At 35.1% G+C, this 6000-nt stretch overlaps 1 protein-coding gene across 4 annotated transcripts in view; it reads right to left on the reverse strand.

Moving 5' to 3' along the window:
* The window catches only part of LOC135217401 (regulator of G-protein signaling 9-like), an 835664-nt gene that overhangs the window by 493695 nt on the left and 335969 nt on the right, over positions 1-6000 (reverse strand). The gene's annotated exons all lie outside the window — the stretch shown is intronic.

Below are 6000 nucleotides of genomic sequence, written 5' to 3' on the forward strand. Positions count from 1 at the left end.
TAAGCTTCTCCCGAAGCCTCCTCCAGGCACTGCCACCGTGTGTGTGTGTGTGTGTGTGTGTGTGTAGGTGTGCGTGTGTGCCTTCATTAGCATGCTCGTGGATAACCGAGAAAGCATTAGCTGTACTTTTTGTTACTTTATATTATCACGTAAGCGTCCGTGTCTCAATGTGTTTATTTCACGAACCTTCATAAAGACACCTCAAAGTTATATCACTGATAAGTCGCAGAGCATGATGGTCCAGTAATACAAGCAAATACATGAAGATATTCGCAAAATACACTCACACAAAACCTAAAACAAAGGTCCGACCCATCTGCGGCAATAAATGATGTCTTAGAGTTTATGACGTGTCACTAACTAAAGAATAATATAATAAAAAAAATTATCCAAATCATATTGTCAAGCTTTGCCAAGGAGAGGGTGCGTAGGCAGTTAAAACAAATACCGCAGGAAGAAGGTCATAAAAAGTCAAACACAGAGGAACCGACAGCTACAATTTGAGCGTAGTTTCTACCGGGCCTCTGAAAATGAATATATATATTAACAATGAGAATTTGATAATATATACATAGATGACACACACACACGCATCTATCTATCTATCTATCTATCTATCTATCTGACGTATCTCAGAAAATGTAATCGGAACAATTACTATTTCCATCCTCAGATCTTATAAGAAATACAAAAACGAAAATAATATCACTGAAATTTATCTTTTCACCAACATAGGATAGTACTGAATCGAAGTTCCACTAGATAGTGAAATAACGTATACGTATAAACCTAAATGAAGCCAGTAAGGGAATAGATAACTGTACAAAAAGAAGGAACACAAAACGCATCATCACTGAAAGCAGATTCAATATGAATAGGGAAGACTCCACAGCAGCTGACTCCTCGGTAGATGAGAAAAGGCTTATAGAAGTATTCAATGGAACCTGGTTCCTTTGCGTAATGCAACACTATACGATGCTTCTGCTCAGCCTCTCTACCTTTTATTGATCTTCCCATGACGATCCCCATTCCAGGAGGAGCAATTCAGGCCCGTTCTGTCAATACTTTCTAAGCCTAAGTTGACCTAAGACTCAATTTATATACCTGATAGTTAGCCGATATTGTTGGTCAGAGACAGTGTGAAGAAGAGCACGTGGTGGCAATCATATCGTGAAAAACTTACTGAGAACTGGAAAAATAATATTCCCTTCCATGAAAAGACGTGATCTCTCTCTCTCTCTCTCTCTCTCTCTCTCTCTCTCTCTCTCTCTCTCTCTCTATATATATATATATATATATATATATATATATATATATATATATATATATATATATATATATATATATATATATATAAAGGACAAGGCCTTAACTCTATCCGTCATCGTGCTGTCTTCACTTTCTGGCGTTCTAGTTGAGAAAGGATTTGACGGCGTCCTCCACTGTAATGGGAGGCCTTACTTCACTATGGCATTCCCGTTGAATATGTAAAACTGCCTAAAATGATTCAGAAATGTTGTTGCAAAGTTAATGATGGTGGTGTCTTGTCAACTGGATTAGTAGTAAACATTAAGGTACTGTAGATTTCAAAATGAAAAAATGTGGCCGGAGATAGTAGAAAGCTGACAGACATACAGTATGTTTTAATCGGCAACTCACTAGATTTACAAAGCTCACATCATGGAATCCATCATCTAACCAAAGATTTGGCATGCCAGGACTCTAAGAAGAACAGAAGTCATAAGGGAAGAGAGTGGATGCACACGTGTCATTGTACGAAATGACTTGAAATCGTGAGAGGAACTATATACTATGGTTTTGGATCTTCCGCATATTGAAGAATAGTGATCTCTAGTGCGGGTTCTTTTAAGATGGAATTAAGTGAAAGACTGAAACAGACAAATCAAATGGTGGTCAGGCTAAACAGAATTAAAAAATCATATAGAGTATAATTGCATACGAAATTCTAGTACGGTCTGTGTTGCTATAATGACAAGGAAACTGTATTTCAAACGTTTTCCGATTTGCGAATAAAGCTTCAGAAAGATTGCTAACGGTCAGATGGTAGGATAAAAGTCAAAATGATACCACGAGAGAAATGACCCAAGTTCTCTATGTAATGGGCTAATGACGAAAGGGAATTAGAAATGGCTTATGTATGCCCTTCGCACAACCTCTATGAGGTTGTGATAGAGTCAGCAGGACTCCTGTGGGCACCGGGAGAGTTAGTTACAATACATAGACCTACGTAAAAGAGAACTGTAAGAAGGGAAGCTACTCCAATCACCATCAAAATGTTAAATCTGTTTTTTCTGGGATGTTTCTAGGGGCTTTACGTGTCTGTAGCCCGCAGTTTATTGACGCTGAAATTAAAACTATTTATAATATTGTAATGAAACTTAAATACCCAAGGACTTTTGTGGATGTGGCATCGAAAAGAGCTAGAAAAACATTTTATTCAACTAATGACAAACTTTAATTTAGTAAGAATAACATTCTAAAATTACCCTATGATGAAAGGTTTTTAGATAATCCTAGAATTTTAAAGCTTTTTAACATAAATGTTGTTTTCAGTAATATTAATGTCAAGAGTTTAATAAAAAAAATTCTCCTAAAGATCTTCCAGGATGCATATATGAAATTCCTTGCAAAAATTGTGATAAAGTCTATTACGGGCAAACCGGTAAATCTCTTTCACAACGTCTCAAACAGCATCAGTATTCTGTGAGAACTGGGCAAATATCGAATGCATTATTCGTACATATGAGAGATTTAGACCATCCAATTAACTGGAGTCAAGCAAGAGCCTTAATCCCATGTAATGACACAGTTAAAAGGAATATCATTGAATCTTGTTTCATCAAGTCAAATAATGGAAATGTTCTAAATTTAAGTCTTGGTTTATTTAAACTTGATGCTTTCATAATGAAAAAAGTTGTAGATAAATATAAGCAACAAAATTAACATATTCAATTTTTACATGTTTTGGACTGTAAAGAAACTTTGTAATTTCGGTTAGGGTCAATCTGTTTAGGTTTGTGACCGTGTGATATCCGATAATCCTGGATTATCTCTTTTAATTTTTACCCTTTTGACAATTAGCCATCTGGTATTCTTGATCTTGTGTTGTACCTGAGACCTTTCTCTCCAATTGTTCTTCATTAACTCCTTGACAATGTCTGAGTAAAGACGAAAGCGCTTGGATATCTGACTATCATTTTCCTGAGAAATTCGCTTATATATATATATATATATATATATATATATATATATATATATATATATATATAATATATATATATAACATCGCCATCATCATCAGCCGTTGCTAGTCCACTGCAGGACGGACAAAGGCCTCAGACATGTCCTTCCACTCCCTTCTGTTTACTGTTTTTCTATGCCGTTCTATACCCGCAAATTTTCTTAGCTCATCAATACATCGTCTTCTCTTCCTTCCCCTGCTTCATTTGCAATCTCTAGGGCCCCATTCTGTTATTCTTTTTGTTCATCTATTATCTGACATTCTCATTATATATCCTGCCCAGTCACATGTATTTTTCTTACTTGTTAGAATCTCCTCTACTTTAGTGCGCTCTTGTATTCATGTAGCTCTTTTTCTGTCTCTTTGAGTTGTAACTGGCTTATGTCCTATGGCTTTCGTAAGGCTCCAAGTTTCTGATGCGTAAGTTAATACTGGTAGGACCGTCTGATTAAATACTGTTTTTTTTTTTTTAGCGATAGTGGCATTTTACTTTTCATAATCTCATTTTCTTTACCAAAAGCTCTCCATCCCATGCTTATCCTTCTTTTCATTAACAATCTCTAGAGGTTCGTCCATAACCCTTATTTGTTGTATCTGCATTCTCAATAAACATTATCTTAGTTTTACTCATATTAATTTTCAGTCCTACATTTCTGCTTTATCTATTAAAATCTTTTATCATCTTTTGTAAGTCCTCCCCTGATTCACTGAGTACAACTATGTCATCTGCAAATCTTAAGTTGTTAATGTAATTCCCACTAATGTTAATTCCTACATTTTTCCAATCTGAATTCTTAAAATCTTCTTCTAGGCACGCTGTGAATAATTTAGGAGAGATGGGGTCTCATTGTCTAACTCCTTTCTCTTTAGGTTGTTTTTGGATTGCTGTACTACCCGTATAGATATCTTCAGGTGTTCTAACATTAGATTCATCTGTTCCCTGCTTTTGAAGGGCTTTCATTTTACTGCTGAAGTTTTGACAGATTAATTACATGGATATGATCAGTTGTTGAATACCCGCTTCTAAAACCTGCCTGCTCTCTTGGTTGATTATAGTCTAGTTGTCTTTATATTCGGCCTAATATGATCTTAGTAAATATTTCATATATTACTGAGAGTAAACTTATTAGGAGGTAATTTTTTAGGTCTTTTATGTCCCCCTTTTTGTGAATTAATATAATGATAAAGTTTGACCAAGTTGTAGGTATAGAGTATTCTTGCAAGCCTTTTGTATAAAGTTCAGCGAGTTTTACTATTATGAAAGCTCCTCTATCTATTATTCAATCAATTGTTGGCCATCTTCTGCTGCTTTATTTCTTTTCATGCCTTTTAATGCCTTCTTTACTTCTCCTACTGTTACTTTTGGCACCGGGTCAGGTGTTTCATATTTCTATTGACAAAGTTATTTCCTATATCACTTTGTACAGCATTGTATAGAAATCCTTAGCAATTTTTATCACTCCATCGCTTTGTTGCTAATATTTCCATTTTCATCCTTTAAAGCAAATATCTATTGGCGCCGTGTTCCAAGTCTTCTTTTCATCAACTTGATGCTTCTTCCCTTCTTTAGTGTTTACTCAAATTTGGTCTGATTCTTTTTATGAATGTCTTGGGTTTTTAGTCTGTTTATTGTTTTGGATAGTTCTGCTTGGTCTGTTTCGTCTCTCTTGGATTTTACCTTCATTTCCAATCGTTTCTTTATAATGGTTTTTAGTGTTTTCTGATAGTTTTCCTTGATCTCGTTTAGGAACGTTTCCACCTATCTTTTGTGCTGATTCTAATACAAATTTTGTAAAGTTACTATTCATTCCTTCTTTTCTTGCTCCCATTTCATCATGTAGCTGGGAGTACCTATTTTGTATTGCTAAACTAAACTCATCAGATTTTTTTCTTATTACAGGAATGCTTATTTTCTTTCTTAAAATTAGCTTTTTCTTACTTTCCTTAGATCTAAACAAATTTTACTTCTCACCATTCTATGGTCGCTTGACTTTAATTTGTTTAACACTGTTGCATCTTTACCTAAATTTACTTTTTCACTGAGAATAAATCTATTTCGCTTTCCATTTCTCCGTTTGTGCTTCTCCATGTCCATGTTCTATCATGATTTTTAAATTGCTTCTTTCTGCAAATTCTACAAGGATGTCTCCTCTGTCATTTCTTGTGCCCACTCCGAATTTACCTACTGCTGATTCCTCTCTCTTCTTTTGACCTACTTTAGCATTGAAATCACCGAAAACAAATGTTAATTGCATCTTATGTTTTTTCAAAGATATCTCCAGATCTTCCTAAAAAATTTCTATTTCTTCCTCTGTATAGGATGTTGTTGGTGCATACTCGTACGTCTGAATGATATTCAGTTTATACTTCTTATTTAGTTTGATAATCAATCCTGTAATTGTATCACTAATACTATAAAATTCTGTTACCTGCAAAATTTTTATTAATTAGAAAACCCACTCCATTTTCTTTGTTCCTTACATGCCCTCTGTAGCAAAATATATGACCCTATTTTAACTCTATATAAGATTCCCCAGTTCTTTTAATTTCACTCAATCCTATTATATCCCAATTTATTACTTTAAACTCTTCTAGTAAAACACCTAGATCTTCTTCCCTCATTGTAAATGTGGGCTGTTCTAATCCAGAGATTTTTAGCACCCCTTGCAGTGGGACGTATCTGCCTGCCACCATGGGCAGTTGTTCCACTGCCGCTGGGGACAGGGCGCAGGATTTGG

This window comes from Macrobrachium nipponense, chromosome 19 (genome assembly GCF_015104395.2).
Source record: "Macrobrachium nipponense isolate FS-2020 chromosome 19, ASM1510439v2, whole genome shotgun sequence".
In the NCBI taxonomy this organism is placed as follows: Eukaryota; Metazoa; Arthropoda; class Malacostraca; order Decapoda; family Palaemonidae; genus Macrobrachium; species Macrobrachium nipponense.